The sequence below is a fragment of the Ciona intestinalis genome, chromosome 2, assembly GCF_000224145.3.
Source record: "Ciona intestinalis chromosome 2, KH, whole genome shotgun sequence".
Taxonomy (NCBI): Eukaryota; Metazoa; Chordata; class Ascidiacea; order Phlebobranchia; family Cionidae; genus Ciona; species Ciona intestinalis.
In genome coordinates, this window is record NC_020167.2 from 3990186 (window position 1) to 4001476 (window position 11291).

Consider the following 11291-nt stretch of genomic DNA (forward strand, 5'->3'; position numbering starts at 1 on the left):
ATAGGAAAGTGCGACCTCGTTCTAATAGTAAAAATTTACCAAACAGATAACCGGGCGAGTTCAGTCTATTACATTTAAGGTGTCTATGGTGGCAGTGATTGGAAATAGACTTTTTACTTGAATTGTGCATGGTGTGCTGTAAACTTCAATTTGAATAAGCTTTTGATACAAGACTTCTAATTAGTAACAGCCGAAGACTGTGACTGGATATATAGACTTCCAATCTAGTATAATAATATTTAGGAACAGTTAAAGACTACTGTTACTTAAACTGGATAAAGACTTCCAACATTGGTAGCAGAGGATCATATCAAAAAAGACCACTCCTAATGTTGGCTCCTCTCCTTATTCTCAAATGTGGCAACTGCTCACTTGAATTTGTTTAATTGGACAGTCTGAAGAGAATTGTTTAATTGGACAGTCTGAAGGAAATGAAAAGTACAAAAGGCAGTGTCACAATTAACAACGGAAGATCTTCACAATGAAAATTGTGCAATTATTGGGAAAATTAGATACAGCTTTTAAAGAAGAAAAAAATGACAAAGTTTATAAACTTCAAAATAAAGAAGAAAGTCTATTTCCAACTACTGACCCATCAGGTTAAACACTCAGCCTACAAACTTATCGAAAATCCCCTTTATATAACGTAGTTAGAGATGTCTATGAGGTCGTCGAGCGTTTCAATGTATTTGCGCAATTTTAAAGCAGCTTGTGGTTTAGCTATATTCAGTTTTGAGCATATTTGTTGTTTAGAGTGAATTCGACATGGCCCTGGAGCATATCTGTTGTTTAATGTTATTTTAATAGAACTAAAGTTTTGGCTGTCTGCTTTTACATTGTTTTGTGAATAGGGGCTAAACTGATTAGAATAAAAAAGATACGTGAAATTTTTAAAAACAATCAATATTTTATAAGCTAATGTTACACTGCTAATTTCAAATATTTATATATATATATATACATATAGATTAATTTTATAAGCTAATGTTACACTGCTAATTTCAAATATATGTACATATTAATTGTTTCACAATCAAATTCGAAATTGTTGTCCTTTTTTGGCACAGCAAGTATGTTTTCACTAGATCATAGTTTTAGAGCTATGGAAGATTTAGAAACTGTAGTTATGAAGCTAGGGATAAAAGATTAGTGACTAATTTTGCAAATGGAATGTTTGGAAGATTTAGAAAAGATATTTATTATGTATTTAACCCATAAACATGGAACTAGGGATAAAAGATTAGGAATAATTTGCAAATGTTAGTTTAACTCAATGAATAAAAACCATAAAAAAATGATTTTTTACAGATTTATCCCTTTTCACCGTTTTAAATTTTTGCGAAGGTGAAAGATAATTTATTATAACCGTTTTTAGATGAAGAAACAGGCGGTGAAAGGGGGTAAGCTTGTTGACTCTGACTTTTATTGTTAGTTTAACCCCTCAATAAATAAAAACCATAAAAAAATATTCACCGTTTTAAATTTTTGCAAAGGTGAAAGAGATAATTTATTATAATCATTTCAATTTAAAAACTAAAGCAAGAATGTAAAAGTAACTTCTAATCGAAGTTAGTGTTTTAGGTTTGTTACAACCTTTATGTTTTACAGAAAAAAGAGGATAACCCCCCCTACAGAAGGTGTGTTGTGATAGGCTTTATCACTTTACTTTGCAGATGGCTGCCATTTGAAGATGTAAGTTCCAAACATTCATTATCCCGATTCATTTTTTATATGTACATTTTTTCAGTTTATAAAGCGCAGGAGAGGGCAGCAGAGGTGGTATGTATTTATTGGTATTTATATATTGTTCCAGTTTTACTCCTTTTTTCACACATTTAGGGAAGAGCAGAGGAGGTCATAGGGGCAGCCGCGGTTGTCGAGGCTGCGGAGGACGTCGCGGCGGCAGAGGTTGTGGCTGTTTAAAGACAATAAATTTTATATAAAATGTTGGCATTCAATATTATGTTATAGAAAACTAAAATAGTAGTTTAAATGTTAGTTTAAAATTCAATTGTCAGCTGTTCCACCACGCACCCATGAGGTCGCTTTGTATGCGTGATCGTTAGGTTTTCACCGGAGAACTTTCGCAATGCCATGGTGGGAAAAAAACAATGGAGATGTTATTAACCAACCTCGGCAATGCCATAATGTTCCGATACGTAATATATTCAGAATTGGCAGGGTCTTACAAGACACACAGTGTATGTTGCTGTTATAGCATATGCTTGAATAATAAGCATTGGCCGGGTCATACAGGAAACACAGTGTATGTTGTAAGCATTGTATCATATGACGGTTTATCTTGGACAGAAGTCTTGTAAGGTGATTTTGATACCACATTATTAGTTCTACTTTATTTATGGGCAACCAGAATGTTGTATTTATCTTTGCTTGCATCATGTTCACTCCAACACATTTCGTAGGAAACCACTGTTGGGATTTTGTACATTGAACCCAACTATTGGTTCCTCTATCATTGTCTCCTGCATGAACCACATATATTAATACCAAGTGGTGTGTTTTTTGATAATTATACGAAGAATGAGTTCTCTGGATTCCAGTAATTGGCTTTAGCAATGATTTTCCTTCACAAAGCCACTTTGCATACATGCAGATCAGTGGTCCACAGCACATGTAGTCACTCTGATGCTTCCGCTTTGTTGTCATTGTGTCGACTGATGTGATTTGGATACCAAATTTATCTTTTAATGTCTACTGCCAGTAACACCCATTTAGGTTCCACGGAATAAAGATAAATTCCTTCTTGCTTAGATTTACATTTGTCCACAAACGTTTTAATGACAGTTACCACGTTCCATCATTTGTGCCACTGCAGAATCAGTAGATGATATGATATGTGCATTATCTCTGCACAAGCAACTGAGAAAACTGTTGATTATTTCATCATACAGCCAACCAACCCGAAACTGTTTGTCATAGACGTGTATTTTTTGTATTTGTTCAGGCATTAATTTCAATTCTAGGGATAACAGTTGAAAGTATGTTACAGAATACGGGCCATGTTGTAATTTGTCTGTGATGAATTTTTGAACAACTCTGCATGGCAGAATTTCTTCGTTTGTGATGGATTTTTTAATAACTTTGCATGGCAGACTTTTTTTCAGCATGACTATTTCCTGCTGCAACCCGCTTTGTCTTTTTACGAAATACACCAACGTCACTTGGAGGTTCCAACTGGGTAACTGCATGCAAAGCTGACAGCCGCCACAATTCTTGTTTGTTTTTGGGAATTTTCTTGGCAGTTCATCATACACAAATGTTGAAGGCATATTTCTCTTTTTTTTTAACTTGATAAGAATTTGAGGTTTCAGAACACTGTATGCAAAGCTGACATGACCTCAGCAGCCACAGTACCATGCCTGAATTTAAACTTGTTCGTTTTTGGAAATTTTCTTGGCAGTTCACACAAATGTTGAAGGCATATTTCTCGAATTTGAGGTTCCAGTACTCTTACACCTTCTTAATGTTTACAAAACTTGTCCAAATTTTTCTTTTGCATGAACCGATGCTTTATGGGAGTGCACGTCATACAGTTTATCTTTTAGAGTATTCATGCTGTCCAATATTTCAATAATAATTGTTTTGAAAGGTTCGTCACATTTGGATTGTTCTCTTTCCCCATTACTTTTAACTTCAGTAACCGCTGTGATAGGTTCATTTGGTATCCTCTCTTGGTTATCTTGATAATCAATATCCGATTGTTTCAGGAGTTAAAATCACTAGTTTTTATAACATAATTTGCCAAGAGTGATATAAACAGAGTCTCAATACCATTTTGGAAGTGATTTCCAAGAAACATCGTCATATTTATTGTGAATACAGCAAACCTATGTTTGCAAGTTAAAAAACATTTCTTAAAGTCAGGGCAAGAACATCTTCGAAATTCTGATTAAGATTCAAAATAAACCTCATATTCTAGCAAACTCTCACTGCTGCGCACTTTGAACACAGTACAACCAACTCGAGTGACATAATCAGTGGGAATTGAGGAAGCATTATTACAATGCTTTACATTTTTTGTTGGGTGATTGTGTAGATAATAGATATGATGGAATATAAATGAGGTAACATCTGTAAAAGAGTCCGATGCTAGTGCGTTTTCATCAATGTATCTGTAAAGATTTGGGAATAGCGTAAATAAAACACACGTTTGTAAGTTCACAATTCAACACACATGGTGCATCAACAAATAAGCTCGTAAAAAATCGGCTCCAAGAGGACATGAGACATCGGTGATGTGGAACTTCCAGCTAAATTTACCTGCTGACAAGTTCAAATGCAGTTCACAATTCAACACACATGGTGCATCAACGAATAAGCTCGTAAAAAATCGGCTCCAAGAGGACATGAGACATCGGCGATGTGGAACTTCCAGCTAAATTTACCTGTAGTATTTTGCTTCCGTTACCCAGTCGAAAAATTATCCCAGAATTTACAAGGCGTATACTCGGCCCATGCAATGGCCAAATGCAGATGTTCGGGATAAGATCGGTTAAATAAGCACGGATATGTGATATGAAATATGTCTTGGCCCAGGCATGATATAACGGCTTAATTATCGAAGTAAATCTACGATGTTTCGACTATATATCTACAACATTTAAAGGATAAAATCGCCATTTTTCAGGGAAAAAATTATTTATGTACAGCGAAACAAAAACAAATAGAGAAGTGAAAATATGTTACAGTTAAATCAATTGTTCAGAAACAGTTTTTCGCTGTCCGAACCTTTCGATTCTGATGATGAACTGACACCAGTAACAGTAACCACTTGCTCAGTGTTGTCTAAATTATCTGAAAGTTCTGAATTCAACACTTTTGATTTCCGTGCGTCTCGACCACCCTCCCAGTCACACACACCTTGTAGTACACTTGTAACTTCTTGCCTCAGAATTGATGCATTAAAAGTCTTTGTGGTGTGGTGGCAGTACACATGGGCGTCGCCAAGCATGCCCCCCCCAAATTTTGAGTTTTAGAGTAATGTTATTGGTGAAAAAGTGTTACACGTGCTAAACAGTGATGTTCAAATGGGGGATCTCGATCCGGTTCCAGATCTTTTTTCAAATTAAAAGAAAAAATAAGAAAACATTTAAGCCTGTTTTTAAATTTCTTACACATGCTAAATGTGCTAAACAGTGATGTTCAAATGGGGGATCTCGATCCGGTTCCAGATCTTTTTACAAATTAAAAGAAAAAATAAGAAAACATTTAAGCCTGTTTTTAAATTTCTTACACATGCTAAATGATGAGGTGCCAGTCCCTATTATGACGCAAATAATCGCCGTGTGAAATGCTATTATGTCGTAATTAGTTGCTAGGTCAAACAATCGCTATTATGATGGATAAACTTACGTGTGAATCCATACTATTTCGTAATAAACAGTCTAGCTAAGAAAAACAAATTAGGCAACGAATGGAGTTTTAAATGTAGTTGTAGATCGTTGTGTTTTCATGCGGCGTAATTGTGAAAAATAAATGCCATTCACAGTACGCCTTTCCGTGTTTTGTGTTGTAATTTGGAGGTTTTTCAAACTTAAAATACAACCGTGGAGGTTTTTCAAACTTAAAATACAACCGTAAAACATTTGGCCCCCACCAAACTTTTAGGCTGGCTACGCCCTTGGCAGTACAGCTTTAAAAGAAAAAAGTACTAAATGTAACTTCAATTGCGTAATTGTCAGTCAATGCGAGTCAAGTATACAGTACCATAAATCGACCTAAATATAAAAAAATGCAATTTACCAAGTAAAATGTTATGAAGCCTGTGGTCTTTAAAGCTTTTCTTGGTTGCTTTGCGTCCCGTTCCCAATCCTGACAAGGAATATTGCTGAGCAAGCGATTTTTTCATAAAGAGTCAGATAAAAGCTCGGATGGTTCCTCTTAAAATCCTTTAGAAAAACGGCCAGGTCCGGCATTTCTCTGTTATTTCATTTGTTAGTGCAATAAACACCAACACATATTGGTCGCATAGCAATACTGTAGACAAATGAGGATAGGGTAAGCTTGTAGTCCGGCGAGTGAGTAAAAAGTGGTAAACCATCAATGTTAACGATAACCTGATAATTAACTGGGAACTTCATCAATTAGGAAACGCGTTAATAATACACTTTTCAAAGCAGATATCCAGTTAGGAAAATGAACATACTCTCTCCTTTCCCCATTGCATTATATTCTAATTTTAGACAAGGTAACAATGTTTTGGAGGATTTTGGAAGCTCATTGTGGAATGGATGTATTAGTTTTAATAAATTTGTAAGTGAAGACTTTCGCATACTAGGTTCATTCAAAGCCCAAAATTTTATCACCTCCTTTATTGAGCTGCTAGTCATATCTATAGTTTTCTCTTGGCGTAGAACATTTTCTGTGTTTAAAACTACAGACTCCTGACACGATAAACCTATCGTTGTTTCTTTATCACTGACCTTTTCTTGATAAACAAAGGAGTTCGGACTCGATGACGATTCAATGTCACACAAAGAGTAATCAGATGAACTACTACACTGCTTGATAAATGTGAATCATTGACAACCAATGGTGGTGGGGCTGCTGTTGATGGCAATAACATCTGCTGTTTTCTTCTCACATATCAAATGTGAACGCCCAAGTTCTGACAGTCGTTTATAATTTGTACGCTTACTTTTAAAACGAGGCATTGTTTTTAAAAGAACAACGCGGTAGGAAAAACTAATTATTAGTCTATTTTAAAATGTTAATACAAATCCTTTAGTTCGAATTTCTATATGTACATCAATAGTGCAAATACAAAGTACTATATTTTATGTGTATTAATGTAATGCACTTGATTCTAAATCCTACATAAGTGTGCACTCGAAATTGTTTATTGTAAACTTTGGTGGAATTTCTTTTTGGGGGTTTTGTTTTTTCATCATGCTCCAATCTTTACGCCTTTTATCCAAAACAATATTTCTTTCTTTTTTATCAATAAGCGTGTTTTAACACAACTGTTGTTTTACCGTTACTACCTGTCTTTTCGCTTTTGTCAACTCTCTTGTTCTTCGCTATCGTGACCGAAGAGACGAAATAAATTTCATTCATTCATATATATACAAATACTGAAGCTGAAAAGTAACCACGTATTCGTCTTTCTACACAAATTCTATGTTACTCCACTACTCATATTATACAGATAAATTGTTACAAAACTAATCTAACTGAAAGTTGACCGGCGTTCCTCTTATCGCTTCCAACGTTTGAACGAATTCCCGCGTGGCGCCATTTCCATTGTTACGCCTCAGCGCGCACAGCAGGAGGACAACTACAAATAATTGCGCGAAAATGCTTAGATCAAAGAATCTAGATATCAGCAAGTAAGGACAAGGCAACCGCAAGATAATTAAACACTTCGTCAGTTTAAAAAAATTTTTTTGGGGGGGGTTGTTTAATTTATATTTTTATTTTAATATTTAAAAAAATAAATTAGTACGGAATTCTATTTTTTTTTTATTAGTAGGTGGTGTACCGAATTATAGCCGAAATGTTACATGCGCAACACGTGGAACTGAGGTGGAGTAAATGAATTACTTTTACATAAGTTTTTCCCAAACAAGCAGTAAAATACCAAAATAAATTTCCATTCATTCATTCATATATATACAAATACTGAAGCTGAAAAGTAACCACGTATTCGTCTTTCTACACAAATTCTATGTTACTCCACTACTCATATTATACAGATAAATTGTTACAAAACTAATCTAACTGAAAGTTGACCGGCGTTCCTCTTATCGCTTCCAACGTTTGAACGAATTCCCGCGTGGCGCCATTTCCATTGTTACGCCTCAGCGCGCACAGCAGGAGGACAACTACAAATAATTGCGCGAAAATGCTTAGATCAAAGAATCTAGATATCAGCAAGTAAGGACAAGGCAACCGCAAGATAATTAAACACTTCGTCAGTTTAAAAAAATTTTTTTGGGGGGGGTTGTTTAATTTATATTTTTATTTTAATATTTAAAAAAATAAATTAGTACGGAATTCTATTTTTTTTTTATTAGTAGGTGGTGTAATTAGCCGAAATGTTACATGCGCAACACGTGGAACTGAGGTGGAGTAAATGAATTACTTTTACATAAGTTTTTCCCAAACAAGCAGTAAAATACCAAACATGGCTTGTAACCACCTGGGCCAAATTCGCACATATGGTTATCTCCTAGTTTTTATCGGTTCTTCAACCAAAGGTAAGTAGAGAAACTATGTAGCTGTCCCGAGGATAACTGATACATAATTTCCGACTGGGTTAGAGTGCTTTTTTGAACATTAGAAGCCACTTGTGAAAGCTCTACAGAAAAAGGTGCTTAAACATTTTAGCAAAATGACAAAGCTAATGTTTAATTTTTTAAAAACTACCGAAATTTTTTTAAACATATTTTCTAATTCAGTGTCCGTTTCAATCGCTGAAAATTCAACAGGAACAGAAGATTTTGCAGCCGCCCTGGGATGGCATACTCGGCTACCGACTAAACTAGTCGCCGCCTAAATTTGATTTTGCTTTTTTAGTCGCCCGACTAAAATTTTAGTCGGCCGATTTTACCGACTAAAATGAGTAATGCACCGAAATTAGTCGGCCGACTAAATGTGAAAAACCACCGACTAAATTTTAGTCGGCCGACTAAAAAAACGCGGTAACTATTGTGCGACCGACTAGTTTAGTCGGTAGCCGAGTATACCACCCCTGGATTCATCCATAAATCGCTGTAACACCCCTGGATTCCTCCATAAATCGCTGAAAATTCAAACAAGTCGGATATTCTTTTACGCTTTGATGAAACGTCTGCTGATGGGCTCATAGACAGACTTTGACCAAAATAGATCTGCAACAAATTAATGGATAAATAGATTATTTTTTAACAGTCCAGTGCCGTACAAAGGCGCATGTTACGTTCGTTAACGGACACGCGCCAAAATTAATTTGGTCGCATTTTTATGTTTAAAATTTAATTCAATAGGCGGACGCGTGCACTAATATAAGAGAGGAATAGGCGAGTGTTTCTTTATCGACGATACCTCACACGATTTCGCAGTTTTGTTTTATGTACTGCTGGCGTTTTCAGACGGAGAAAAAAAGGACGAGATGGCTGCCTGTCTACGGATGTTCTTCTTTGGTGGCATTTTCTTAACGATCGATATTTCGCTTATTAAATAAATACTTTTCATTTTTTATAAAATTAAATAAATACTTTCATTTTTTATAAAATTAAGTTTCATGGGAGTTTGTAACACTTATTCCGGATAAAAATCGTTTGTTATGTGACACAATGTTGTTTTTGTTACGTAATACTGAGCCCTGATTGTGATCACGCATTGCGTTACAATCAGAAACAAGTCGACGTATTGTAGTTTAAAACCAATCTTACCCGTGTGTGCGTTATATTCTTTATGTTACATTGCATGTTTTTATGGATTATGTTACGTTTTTTATACGCGTCCATTATTTTCTAAGCAAAAACTTGCGGACCCTTTTTAAATTCCTGGATACACGCCCCTGCAATCTACCAATTACAAAAAAAATATGCACAATATAAAAACATTTGTCTTTTGTACCAATAATAATTGCTTACATTATGCATTCCAATCCTGTTCGGGAGCTCTAATTAACTTTAAATGAATATATTATATCCACCGACCGACTACTAAAATGTGTATGTTGTAGTAAACAAAGATTCTGATTTCCGCGCAGTTCTGTTTGTGCAGTCAAGCGTGATAGCGACAAGCCCAGGGTAACCGCAAGTACAAATTCCATTGTATTTATTGACACTAAAAATTCAATGTTTCGAATTGAAAATCGAAATTCCTTAGCTTTATCTTGTACACCTGTTACGCCACATGTTTCCAATTCCCCAAGAGCGTGCAAAACTGGAGACAGCATCTCAACAAACAAAATGACATCGTGTCGTTCATCAACCCAACGTGTTTCACACAGAGAGTACGCAACTTTGACCGTCGAGATTGCGGAACAAAACCTTCAATTGCTTGGCCAAGGTACAACTGGTTTGGGACTTGAATTTTAAAAAATTATGACGCGTAACAGCTGACGTACGTATCGGACGAAGTTGAGTTGATTTTCCCAACACCAGATTAAGCACGTGTGAAGAGCAATGCGTGCAAGCTGCTAGCGGGTGCAGTTCTATTATTTTGGTTTGGACTCAAGAAAACTTGCCTGCCATGTTACTGGCACCGCATTTAACTATGCACAATCAATATTATACCGTTGTAATGTGTGGAGTATAACCTCGGCTAAAGAAGAACCCGTCAAACCTTCAACTGCAACATACCCGAGAAAATATTCTCTCATGACCAAATCCCCAGTCCCCGATTCATCGACGTAGCGAGCACACAGAGAAAATTGTTCATGGCATGAAACATCAGTGGTTTCGTTGGCAAGAATCGAAAAAACCCCGAGGAGTTGATTTTCTTTACCAAACTTAAAGGAATTATTTCATCACACATTGCAACAATCTTGTTCTGTGTATGGTGCTGCTCATGTAATCAGCATTACGAGTGCAGTTACGAACATGGTCTAACAAAATTTCATTGCCAGACTGAATGCTGTATCTCAGCAGAGCACGGAAGGTACCTTCATTGTGCCCAGCTTCAAAATCATTCGGCGTTGTTTTTGCCATCCGCAAAACTTAATGACTTAGGGTGGTATGCAGAAGTATACTTAACTTTTTGCTTGATCTTAGTTTAGCTAAACGGAGATCATGCAAAAAACTTAGGTATGCAGAAGTATACTTAACTTTTTGCTTGATCTTAGTTTAGCTAAACGGAGATCATGCAAAAAACTTAAGTGGTATGCAGAAAGTATAATCAGTGATTCTTAGCTGGTCTATGTTTATCTTTTTCGTGTTTGTGACATAACAATGGACGAGATTACTCCACGAAGAAGGCAATTCTCGGTAAAAATGGCGACAAAAATGTTTAATAAAAGTCAAAATCGAATTTGTTATTGTTTTTATACCTCTAACAAAATAGTAATCAATATAAACAGTAAAAATAGTATGGAAAGAGTAGCAGCAAGTCGGAGTAAGGTCAGTAAGCGGTTACCGAACTTTTGCGATCCGAAGCGCTTTTTCTAAAAAGGCTCAGACTCCGTTAAAACCTATAAAAACGATCCAATACAATCTATTTGACGTGGATTTACAGAAATTAATATTATGTCGCGTTACAANCCTAAAAACTACCAATTTGCATCGCCACCAGACACTTAAACAGCCAATTTCGCTGTTAACTTTTTGACGATAATCGACAAT

General features: G+C 35.8%; 1 protein-coding gene and 1 long non-coding RNA gene across 5 annotated transcripts in view; both read left to right on the plus strand.

Moving 5' to 3' along the window:
• ci-zf(ubr)-5 (zinc finger protein) overlaps nt 1-11291 on the plus strand; it is a 62713-nt gene that overhangs the window by 19975 nt on the left and 31447 nt on the right. The window lies entirely within an intron of this gene.
• LOC113475802 lies at nt 7-1945 on the plus strand. Its single transcript, XR_003397582.1, has 2 exons — nt 7-1400; nt 1609-1945. It is a non-coding gene; the product is annotated as an uncharacterized LOC113475802 (long non-coding RNA).